Source organism: Nilaparvata lugens, unplaced genomic scaffold, assembly GCF_014356525.2.
Source record: "Nilaparvata lugens isolate BPH unplaced genomic scaffold, ASM1435652v1 scaffold6696, whole genome shotgun sequence".
Classification (NCBI taxonomy): Eukaryota; Metazoa; Arthropoda; class Insecta; order Hemiptera; family Delphacidae; genus Nilaparvata; species Nilaparvata lugens.
Window position 1 is genome coordinate 1 of NW_024092447.1, and position 13,074 is coordinate 13,074.

The window sequence follows — 13,074 nt, forward strand, 5'->3', positions numbered from 1 at the left end:
CGTCCCGACCGACTCCAGTTCCGCATCATATCTGGCAACAATGCCAACCTGTTCAGCTCAACGAAAGCACTGATGCTAAGTCTCAGTCCTCAGCTAAATACTAATGTACCTAAAGTGCTACTATGGAAATATCTGTCACTGGTAAGAATCACAATTAATATTCTAACATAATCCTTCTCTTCTTCTTCTTCTTCTTCTTCTTCTTCTTCTTCTTCTTCTTCTTCTCCCCCTCCTCCTTCTCCAACCCCTCCCATCACTCCTACACCACCCACCTTCTCCTCTTCCTCCTGACTATGGAAATATTTTTTACTGGCCAGTCTTGTTTAAGATAACCACTACTACTTTTCCTTTTTATTCTTTCTCTACTGCTTCTCCTTCTCCTCCTACCCCTTCTTCTCCTCTCACTCCTACTCCAGACTATCTCTGATCTTCTGGCCTAAAATTAGCGCACACACACACTCTATATCATAATAACACTAATGTACCTAGAGTGGTTACAATGGAGATATATTTTTCTTTTCTTCTTCTTGGCACAGTTGACAAATTCTCACATTAGTTGCATTCTGATGCTTCCAACAATATTGAATTTATAATAATTTTTATTAAACGAAAATCCAAATTAAATGCTGCAAATCACCCCAAAGACTTCTGACACTGCAAATATCGACAACAGGGTAAACAGCTACAGTGAGGTCCACGTTATAATGGCAGTGGAGAAAGATAGGGGAAGAACGTTGCCGAACCTCTGTCTTGTCAATGCCTTTTATAGACGATACAGGTTATTGATATAATATTAACTGTTCATTCTCGTTTAAATAATCAATCATATTTTATCAAGAAAGAATAAAATATTTTGTTAATTATATTTCTACATTGTTGAAAAACGATCTGGCTACAGAGCAAAGCGAGAAAGAGATAGCGATATCAGCTTTGTTGAATGATAGACCTGGGGTAGATGACACAAGCTGATAAGTCATGATTTGTAAATTTTCAGGAGAGCAATTTGAAAGTTTGGCATAGCTGCAAACATTATCTATAATATTTTTTCTAACCCATTTTACACTAATATAATCAGCTGATCCTCGACTATTTAATAGAAAATATCAAGGGATAAAACAATTTATTTAAATTAACTATTGAGAATTTTGCAAGTGATTTCAGAGATATCAGTTTTGCCATCTGCCAAATGTTTCAATCACAATGTAACAGTATAGGAATATCTTAAAAATCGATTTTATAGAAATTTGAATATATTTTTTAACAATTAATTGATATTTATTTACAAGTATTGATCAAGTTAACCAAACTTGAACTTGTTTGCAAAGTTTGTATGGTTTATGTAGTTCTCAATATGGGTTATTGATTTTCAGATTTTATAATAGCCTACCAGTACATACACTTATCAAATTTTGTCATCTTTTGATAATTGGATTATAATACAAACCGGTAGAAGAGTGTTGAGATATATGACTTATCAATATTTGTCACTTGGGGTTTGGAAGAAAATGCACTATCAGGCTTAAGCAGGCCTATATCTCAGCTATTTAAAAGGTACAACATATTTAGTTATACCCTCTTATAGATCTAATTTTTCTGAACACAACCATATGCATAACTCAATATGGTCAAAATGTGACTTATCACTTGTGTCATCTACCCACAGAATTTCAAGGGTGGCAATACATTGCTAATCAACACTGCCATTATAATGTGGACATCACTATGATGGAAATTCATTAGATTTGTATTCTCGTTTAATAATACTGTAATTATTAATTCATTGGCATTTGAATATATGCAATTTCTCTGTAATTACCATTACAATATGTGAGCGAACGAGGTTAAATTATTCCGAGGTAACAATATTTCCATCTGCAATATTGAATTTGTATTCTGTTTAACGCTCAAGAATACTATACGGCTACCTTTTTTTCAATGATTGAAGTATGCGATTTGTTAATCATTCATTCAAGTTAATGTTGAATTGCACTTCCAGATGGCGTGAACGAGGTGAAATCGACGATGCAACTGTTGGTGAGGCTGGTAACTGATGAGATGCTGTTCAGCTCGATCACAGTGCGACTTGGAGATATGACAGAGGAGGCATTCATCTCCGCTGCTTGGATTCTTTGTCGAGGGTCTTGCCGCCATCATACCTTGTCCCAAGGATAACATATTCGTATTCAGCATACAGGTGAAAAATATACAGAGTGTACCAAGGAAGGTTCAACAGACAAAAACCGTACTTTCCACAGAATTTGCAACAAAAATGTTCAGTTAAATTTTACTAGTAGTTCTGTGAACATTAGACTTCGCGTTGTTATAAACCGCAGCCTCCTCTTATACTGTTAATCAGAGTAAATCCTGTCTGTATGTCGTGTCTGAGAGATATCGCTGTGAAAACGGCTAATGGCTGTTGGGGTTGGTGTATCAAAAATGCTAACATCAAAATCTAATCTCCTTCAAGACAAGCTTTTATAAGTTCTTTGCATCCTATTTAATAGCAAAGTTAGTAGACGTCTGTCTACTAACGTTAATTTAATAGTGCATAAAAATTGCATTCAATGAGGCATGCCACAAGGCATGCAATTTATAGTCTACACAGCTGCTGATTTTTTACCAAGTTGCATTGAGATATTGAATTGCATGGGTCATGGCATGCGTTTTTTAATCCACTCGACAGCTGATTGATGATGAATAATTCTATAGTCTGATTTTTACTCTAATATTGGCGTATGAAGGAGGCTCCTTTTTTCTTTTATATATTCCTTGAAATGCAAAATTTCCAAAAACCTTGTATATAAGTCGACGCGCATTTAAAAGGGAACTACCTGTCAAATTTCATGAAAAGCTATTACCGCGTTTCGCCGTAAATGCGCAACATTAAAACATTTGAACATTAAAACAAATGCCAAACCGTCGACTTGAATCTTAGACCTCACTTCGCTCGGTCAATTATAACAACATTAGTTTCCGAGATATCGATTTTTTGAAATCGTTAATAACTTGAAAACTATCAGTCGAAATTTAATTGTAAGGATATGGTTGGAAAGAGGAAGAAATTTCTAGAAAGATTGATATAATTTGATCCTTTGTTTGGCGATTTTTAACTCTTTCATTCATAGCTTTCAGTCTTTCATTCATAATTTCAGTATTTCATTTATAATTGCTCCCTGGTAGCTAGCCTCTGGCTCCTCCTACATACTCTACTGGTCAGTTATTGAGTCAGTCATTTTAGTATTCCAGTTGCTTTTCAATTGAGTCACTATTTCATTCATAATTTTTGGTCTTCCATCCGAAATTCTCAGTTTTTCATTCATGAAAGTCAAACTGTTTAAAACTTGGCTTTATGTAATTTTTCAACTTTGAGCGTTTGTAGAAAGTTTAAAAACGTCAAAGAAACAAATTATTTGAATCTTATTGACAATTTTTTTTCTCTTTCCAACAATAATTCCTTAGAATTTAATTTTGACTGATAGTTTTCTATAGTGAGGTCCCGTCTTAACGGCAGTTTTTGAATGGCAATGATATTGCTATCCTTGTCTATCATTCAACAAAGCGGATAGCGCTATCTCTTTCTCACTTTGCTCTGTTGCCAGATCGTCTTAACAATGTAGAATTAATAATTATTTAACAAAATATTTCATCCTAGTTGTGAAAATTCATCATGAAATTATTGAAAAATTAATAGTTTCTTGCTTAATAAAATATAATTAATATATAATTTTTTTTAAACGAGGATGAACAATTAATATTACATCATAAACGTATCTCTACCGTCTATAGAAGCATGGACCTAGACAAAGGAACAAATCAAATAAAAGTTTATTCTTCAAAAACAATCACAATACAAATTTGAATAATGTAACATTTAAAACAATGAAGTTTTATGCATTGAATAATTTCTTGATAGGCATAGATAATTCAATGAATAAATATACACTCCACTATAAATGATATGTGTTGGGGTATAACAACGTTGTTCTCCTATCTTTCTCCACTGTCATTATAACGTGGACCTCACTATAGTTATTGTATATTTGAAAAATATCAATAAATCTGTAATATATCACGGAAACTAAATTATATTATCTGTAAGTTGTGTAATTTTGAATGATTAAATAAATAATAAATTTGATGATGAAACTAAGGTAAGCTATAAGAACATTTCACTAAACATCCTCTAAACAAATTGTTTCGATAATGGCATCATATAGCCAAAACATGTTGTGATTAAACAATTTTAAAAAGGGTACGTAGATTTCTATTTTCATTTATATTGTCTAAACAAATTGTTTTTCTATAGGATGACACCGACGTGAACGCTCGTATCCTCAACGTGAGTTTCTCAGCGCGTCGACCGGACGGCCGATTTTTCCGCCCTGAATACCTGCAGGAGCGCGTATACTTGCACCGGGCCACCCTGGCTCGCCTTGCCACCGTACAGGTCCTGCCCCAGGACGACAACCTGTGCGTCAGGGAGCCGTGTCTCAACTTCGAACAGTGCCTTACTGTCCTCAAGTTCGGCAATGCTTCAGGTCAGAACTGAAACCAAAAGATCACTTACTAAGGAATGAAATTAATGTGCCTGAAGTTGCAATTCATTAATTTTATTTAACTAGCCATTAGTATTATAAAGCGCCCAGGTTAACCTTCCGGTTGTCGCGCCTTCTCAATCACACGAGCAGTCGCGTGTTGTATTTTGTACAACATCCAATTTTGCAAGTGTTATGTACTCTGTTTATTGTCAAAACATATTAATTAATATTGTATAATTACTTTTTCATCTTATTGGATTATTTTACGCCTTAACATTTGGACGATTACCATTTCATAGCACAATACGGTACATCCAGAGCCGCCCCGAGGTTAATAGGCGCCAGGGGCGAGTTTTTTATATGCGCCCTCCCCCCCCCCCCAGTATAGCGCGGTAAGGCAGTATTGAAAGTAAAGCCACATTGCTCTTCCAGGAGGAGAACTTCCATTATGGGCTGCATCCTTTCCTTGATAATCATGCTATAGATTTTGTAAGCAGTGTTTATCAAGCTGATTCCTCTATAGTTTCACAGGAACTTTTCAGTCCAGTCAATATAGATATAAAAAAGGGGGTGTGCTTGCAATTTATATTGTTGCGCTGAACTTTTAATGTATTATTTGGATACATGAGAGAAGACCAAAACAAATTTCTTCATGCAATTTCCTTGTGCTAGATACAGAGTGGCCTAAAAACCTCGTATTTTCAGTTCATTTCCCAGTTTTCAGCTATTTCTACCAAATCCAGTGATCAACAGAAAAATTTGCCCTCGCCTTTGTTTTAGATTATATTATACTGAATTAAATGAGATCATTCGTAACTCTCTATCTTCAATAAGTACCGTGTTATATTTTTTTCAAAAATGATTAAAATTAAAGAAAAATCAATTCTGATGTATTTTGGTTTTTGATCAACAATATCTTCCGATTGTTGCCATTTGATGTATATTCAAAGTCCCTCTGGGCTTATTTTTGTGCTCTACAATCTAAGATCAGGTAGAGCGCTCAATCTCATATAGACTTCCAGGTACAAGTACATCAAGCAAAGCCATCAATTCTGTGTTATTGTTTCGTTACAGTCCCCATATACAGTCTTTCCCTATCTTATGCACAGTGCGACTTATGCACTGTCGCGACGAAATGGCACCTAAAGACTGAACCATTGCTAGGTTGATACTGAAACTCAGTGGAGTGATGGGGGAATTTTTGGAATGCATAAATAAATAATAATAAATAAATGTTTATTTCCAAAAAACTAAACTACAACATCAATACACAAAATAGGTGAGTATATAGGTGACTCATTCACTGACACCATTCCATTCAATAGTTTCGTGCAGCAAAAAAACTGACACAGTTTGTACTTTTTACAACAGCGCGACCACCGAAGGTTAAAGACTGTAAGAAAATGTTGTCCATTGAACTGGATGATTTTTTCAGATTGATGATTTGGTGTATAAATTGAAATGGACATAAACTACAATCATAATATTTGGACATTTGAAATAAAATTAGAAATTGAAGAAGTTTTGGGCAATAGCCTGTTTTTCTTTTCCGACTACTGTATTGTTTGCTCTAATAAATGAATAAATATGAATTTGCACATAACAGTGACAGAGAGCATGAAAATGTAATTCTCATGAGTTGTAATTAAACTATGCCCACTTAGCCCGTTATAGAATAGGTATATTTTCACTGATCACTGTAATTTTGTGGGCGAATCTAGACTCAATGAAAATAAAAGGGTAATTTCAATCATCAATAATCAAGAAAATAATTGGCTTATACACGTTCGGGATAGGAAATTCACGAATGACGCATCATCACGTCTCACTACTCAACTAATCTTACTATAATTTCTTTAGTTTTTCAAACCTCTTGTTCTTCTTCATTTGCTTAGTTGTTTTTCACGTTTTTTGTAATTTTTTTTGTTGTAGTTTCCTTAGGATCACGATCGACAAAGTTTTGTGAGTCATTTGATTCTTTTTATATTTTTATGATGTATACAATTATTTGTATTTTTTTCAATTGTGAAGTGAAGAAGAATCAATAAATATTATAATAATTATTAAAATATTGCACATTGATTCTTAATTTAATCACGTCTCAACTACTCAACTGATTAGCTTGAAATATTGCATATAGATTCTTAATTTACCGAGGATGGTTATAGACCAATTTTAAATTCAGTAGGCCAAGTTTTCAGTTTGTCAAGTTAATTAGAACCTCGCGGAGCAGGGGTTACCTGCTAGTATATTATAATAAGTTACATCATTTCTTTCCTAAATCAGGCGTTTGTAAGCCAAATCACAAAAGTCTCTCAAATTTCAAATGAAAAAGACTAAGAAATTGTCAAAAACCACCCACAGATTTATTTATACTTAGAAAGACCGGAATCGATTATTACACCATTGTCAATCTCTAATAAACAGAGACCGTCTTTCTAAGTATCCATAAATCTGTGGTTTTTTGAAAATTTCTTAGTCTTTTTCATTTAATATGAATCATTACCACAATATCACATCTCAAATACACAAAAATTCTCTCAAATTTGTTTGATAGGGATAGTGAAAAAGCAATGAATATTGAAATTACTTACAGAATTGAGAAAGGTTTTGAAATTTGATGTGAGAATTTGGTGTGAGAAATTTGTTTGATATGGATAGTGAAAAAGCACATGAATATTTATTGAAATTACTTACAGAATTGAGAAAGGTGTCATTTGTTACAAAACACTTCAAGTTTAAGGTGTAGTAGTTATTTTGGCAAAAATAACTAAAAACTAAAATAAATAACTAAAAATAACTAAAAAATAATGAATATTTATTGAAATTACTACAGAATTGAGAAAGGTGTTTGAAATTTGATGTGAGAAATTTGGTATGAGAAATTTGTTTGATATGGATAGTGAAAAAGCACATGAATATTATTGAAATTACTTACAGAATTGAGAAAGGTGTCATTTTGTTACAAAACACTTCAAGTTTAAGGGTGTAGTAGTTATTTTGGCAAAAATAACTAAAAAACTAAAATAAATAACTAAAAATAACTAAAAAATAATGAATATTTATTGAAATTACTTACAGAATTGAGAAAGGTGTTGAAATTTGATGTGAGAAATTTGGTATGAAAAATTTGTTTGATATGGATAGTGAAAAAGCACATGAATATTTATTGAAATTACTTACAGAATTGAGAAAGGTGTCATTTTTTTTTACAAAACACTTCAAGTTTAGGGTGTTGTTGTTATTTTGGTTCAATGTGATTGGCCTAACCAATAGTCTTGTGCCTTAATAGGAGCATATTCACTGCAAGTACAGCTGTGGATTGAAAATTATTTTATTTTTAAAGTAATTATTATTATTTATTTATTCTTCATTGATTGATACAATGAGTACATTGATAGGGAGAGAAAAGATAAGGTAACCTTGTGCTATTCCTTTCCAAAATTTAGATAAGGTTACACATAGTCCGAAATAGGTTAAGTCTTGTAGTTGTTCTCTTCACAAAATGTTCAGTTTTTAAAATTATTTTCACAACATAGATTTCTAAATTTAGATGCTTCAAAACCAAACATAGAAGAAATATTTCACATTATTATCACTTAAATAGAATACTCACATATAATGAAGAAATAATTTTGCAGGACCAAAAACAAAAATAATAATTGGAAATTTTTTTTATTTGATCTACAGGTTTTATCAGCAGCGACACCGTCTTATCCGGCCCATATACCCGGTGACAACTTTCGCCTGTCGATGTCCCGATGGCTTCACCGGAAGCCGTGAACACTACCTCTGTGACACCGAGGTGAACCTCTGCTACTCCTACCCTTGCCAGAACGAAGGCACCTGTTTCCGGTCTGAAGGCGGCTACACATGCGCCTGTAAGGCCGTTTACGCCGGCACCACTGCGAGATCGACCTCTCCACCGACCTGTGTAAACCGGGCGTGTGTCACTCCGGCTCCACATGCTCTCCACTCGTCACCGGGGGATTTGTCTGCGATGACTGCGCCCCCAGCGGAACCTTTGAACCTACAACCAACTCTGTCACTTAGGGGAGATCGTTCCCCAAGAACTCGTTCCTAACCTTTCCGTCTCTCAAACAGCGCCACCGTTACATATCGCCCTCAAATTCGCAACGTTATCAGACTCTGGGTTACTGCATACAACGTCGTTACAATAACAACACGACTTCATCGCTTTGGAGATGTGGAAGGGGGGAGCCGGTGTGCAGTTTTCGTTCGTTTGGGTTCGGATGTCCACCCGTGTGACCGCCCGTCTAAAGTCTGGAGTCACGACGGTAACTGGCATCGGGTGACCGTCGATTACTTCAACAAAACTGCATCAGTGATTTGGATGACTGCGACACAGCCCTCACCATCAAGTATGGTGAGAAACTGGGGGAGACCTGTGCCAACAAAACTGTGCAGATCTTGGAGAGTCGCTGTGCGATACTTTTCGAAACCTGTCACAGGTTCCTAGACCTCACAGGACCTCTACAGATAGGAGGACTCCCTTCTCTACCCTCCTCAACCACTTTCCAAGTTCGTAGCAAGGATTTCGTCGGTTGTATCGCCGATCTACACATCGATCACAAACTGATCGACTTGAATACTTATGTAGCAGACAATGGAACAGTGATTGGATGTCCTCAACGGAAATCCTACTGTGTTTCGGAGCCTTGTTTCAACGGAGGAACCTGTTCCGATGATTGGGGAACATTCCATTGTGACTGTCCCCAGGGGTGGAGTGGTAAGATTGTTCCCAATCAATTTCCCCAGCCTGGAGGTTCCATGGGGACAGTCTATTATCGTTCAACCCACTTCTACGCCCCATCTTGTTGCCCTGGTTGATTGGAATATCGGTACGAACCCTACAATCCACAGCCTTCCTAATGAGTGTACAAGTTGGTCAGAATAGTTCCGCTGTTTTGTCACTGGATGGGGGAATGGTAGTTTTCACACTAGACTCCCAAGGGCGGTGCTAGTTTCGGCGAAGATCAACGACGGGAAATGCACAGAATTGAAGTGAATTGGAATGTGGGAGGGGTTGTGACGATTACCCTAGACAACGGGAGGAGATCGGCAGCGAAAACGTTGAACGCCAAGCTGCAAGGTTGATGTGGGCAGGATCGCTGTGGGGTCTACTGAGGATGATCTAGATAAGAAGCTGGGGTTCAACGGGTGTATACAGGATGTGAGGATTGGGACCTCGCAATCGATCCTACAACGAGCGACTGTGAAAGTTGGGGTGACTGACGGTTGCATGGACTCGGATCCCTGTTCACACCACAGCTGCACGCCGCATAGTCACTGTGTGGCAGACTGGGAGAGCTACAGTTGTCAGTGTGAATCTGGCTTCGTGGGCCCCACTTGTAAGAGTGTGTGTGACATGAACCCCTGCGACCATGAAGGAGAGTGTGTGGAGGATAGAAACGAAGTTCGTGGGTATAAGTGTATGTGTAACACAACAAAATTCTCAGGGGAGTACTGTGAGGAAGCTGTGTCCCAAATCTGTCCCGCGACCTGGTGGGGGAAACCAGTCTGTGGCCCATGTAAGTGTGACATTGATAAAGGGTACGGCGCAGATTGCAACAAAACTACAGGGGAGTGTTATTGTAGGAGAACCACTACCACCCCCAGGTTCTGACCATTGTCTTCCCTGCAACTGTTACACGACGGGCTCCTATGGGACGGATTGTGACAGTGTGACGGGACAATGCAGGTGTCGCACCGGGGTTCTGGGACAGGCTTGTGACCTGTGTCCCAACCCGGTGGCCGAGGTTACGCTACGTGGGTGTGAAGTGGTATACGATGGGTGTCCGCGCAACTACGCTGGCGGTCTCTGGTGGTCGAGAACCAAGTTCGGGGAGGAGACTATCGAGAACTGTCCCACGGGATCCCAGGGGAAAGCGTCCCGGATTTGTGATGACGCAACGGGGCAATGGTTACAACCGAATGTCTTCAACTGTACCTCGGATAAATTTGTGGATTTGAGGAGGTTGTTAACACAACTAGAGTCTGGAGACGTGGGGATTACAACGTTTGTAGCGGTAGAAGCGTCAAACACTCTCCACAAAGCTACAAATCTGACTGACAATCTATTTGGAGCAGATATTCTCATCACGGAACAGCTGATCGATCGATTACTTCTCTATGAGGCCACACAAATGGGGTTGAACCTCACCCACAGTCAGGACAAGGACTACATACAAAATATCGTGAGTGCTACAAGTGAGGTGGTGAAGGAAAAACACACAAACCTGTGGTTGAAAATCGAGGAACTGACGGGGGAAAACGCAGAAACCCTGCTTTTCACCGTGGAAAACTACCTGAAAACACTAGCCCTCAACCAGCGTGACACGTTCACTGATCCTTTCGAAACGATCTCGGAAAATATGGTGTTGGGGTTAGACGTGGTGAACTATGAAAGTTTGTTCGGATATGAGAGTGAGAGTTTAAGTCTAGACGTTTTCCCTGGTTCCTCAGGGAAAGAAACAGAGAAAGTGATCATCCCCGACACTAGTAACATCGTTCAACCCCTGGTACACACGTGAATTTAGTTGGAACAAGCAACACCCCTAGTAGATCTTCCAGTCCGGCAGTGATCTTCCCAAAATACAACAACTACATACAAGATGTGACAAAATTCGACAGTTTTCACATGTTATGATACCGTGGAGATGTTGGTATAAACAGACAAAAGTGGGAGAACACAAGGTGAAAGGGGAGCCAGTGGGCAAGCGATTATAGGTTATGCACAGTACAAAACCCTGGGGAAAGTTTTACCGATGCGGTACGATATGACGGTAGTGAGTCGCTGGGGGGTGGATCTAATTGTCGCATCCCCTGTCTTCACATTAGTAGCGATAGTCATGGAGGATAACGTGCACAGTTTGTCGGATTCCAACCCCCTTCCCGCACCTGTCCGATTCAGGCTGTGGTTGAACGAGGAGGTGCGTTCCCCCCGCGCCAACCCCCAATGTGTGCATTGGACAAATTCGCGGGGGTTTGGAGAGTGGTCGAGGGCCGGTTGCCACACTGAACTACCCCAAGGCAACTGGTGGAAGAAGTGTAACAGATTTGATAAGAGTTGTGCGTCAAAAACTACCCCGCCAGTGTTGATAAACTGTACCTGCAACCTTTGTCGAGTTTTGCAGTGATTGTGGATTTAATCAATGATGAATATTTAGTTGAAACCACGGTTGGGGAGGAGTTTGCAACCTGGGTTGGGTTTTGTCTGGCGCTCTGGGCTCTAGCAATGGCCACCTTTATGTTGAGTATACTCAGAGCCAAAACTAATTCCAGTGCGATCTACACTAACCAAGCCCTAACTCTCCTTCTAGCTGAGTTACTATTTTTGATCGCTCTCAAAGCCCGTACCTCGTTGATCGCCAGCGACGTCCCTTGCAAACTGATCGCCATGGCGTTGCACTACCTCTGGCTTTGCGCTCTGAGCTGGTGGCTTGTGGGGTCGATCCATCTGTACAGAATGCTCACAGAGGTGCGGGATGTGAACCACGGGCCGATGCGGTTCTACTATTGTTTGGGATACTCTCTACCGGCCATCATTGTGTGTTTGGCTATTGGAGTACGCACAGACCAATACGGCAACATATTTTTCTGTTGGCTGTCTCTGTACGAAAGTGTGATATGGAGTATGATAGGCCCCGCTTGTCTGATCATCTCCATAAATCTGTTGGTTTTGATGTTTGCACTACGAGCTGCGTTTACAGTGAAAGACCATGTAGCAGGCTACGGGAATTTGAGACGGTTGTTATGGTTAAACGTGGTTTCCCTGCCGTTAGTAACGGCTTGTTGGTTGCTGTGTCTAATCTCAGCTTCCGAGCATGATCCCAGTTTAACCTACGCTTTATCGGCGACGGTGGTCACTCAAGCCTGGTTTCTACTATTTGGATACTGTTTGAGCAACTCCAGGGTTCGTTCCAGTCTTTACAGACTCATGCTACAGATGATCGGCCGCAAGGTGCCCCCAGTAGACACCGAGGAAGACGAGGAGGATTTCCAAAATCGGAACGTTCCCACCAGAACCCTGCAGCCGACACGGTCGGCGCTGGCGTACAGGTCGGGGGGTGCCGGAGGGGGAATGATGACGTCACAGTTTGACGCGGCGGGTCGCCGCCATATTGGCATTTCGACGTCTAGCACCACTTCCAGGTCGACTACTAAGACGGGAAGCAGTCCCTATAGGAGCGACACCCAGCTGAGACAGACGTCGACGTCGACTAGCAACTATGATCAGTCTGCGTCTGATGTGCCCGTCAGGAGGCAGACTCAGCATACGTCTGACTCAGAATCTGAGGTGAGTCTATTTTCTATGATTTTTTACAGCAAAATCCTTGAACATTTATTCAATCCTTATCCAAACAATGATACAGTTGAACATTTTTTGTGTAGTTGAGAAGTTGATATTGTGGTATTATTCATATTGAATGAAAAAGACTAAGAAATTGTCAAAAAACCACAGATTTATTGATATCTGGCCATAGACAGGGGAGCTCCTCCCCTCACTGGATCT

At 39.2% G+C, this 13,074-nt stretch overlaps 1 pseudogene; it reads left to right on the forward strand.

Moving 5' to 3' along the window:
- Window positions 1-1,996: 1,996 nt before the first annotated feature.
- On the forward strand, window positions 1,997-12,858 carry LOC120356409 (annotated as a pseudogene).
- The last annotated feature ends 216 nt before the right edge of the window (window positions 12,859-13,074 follow it).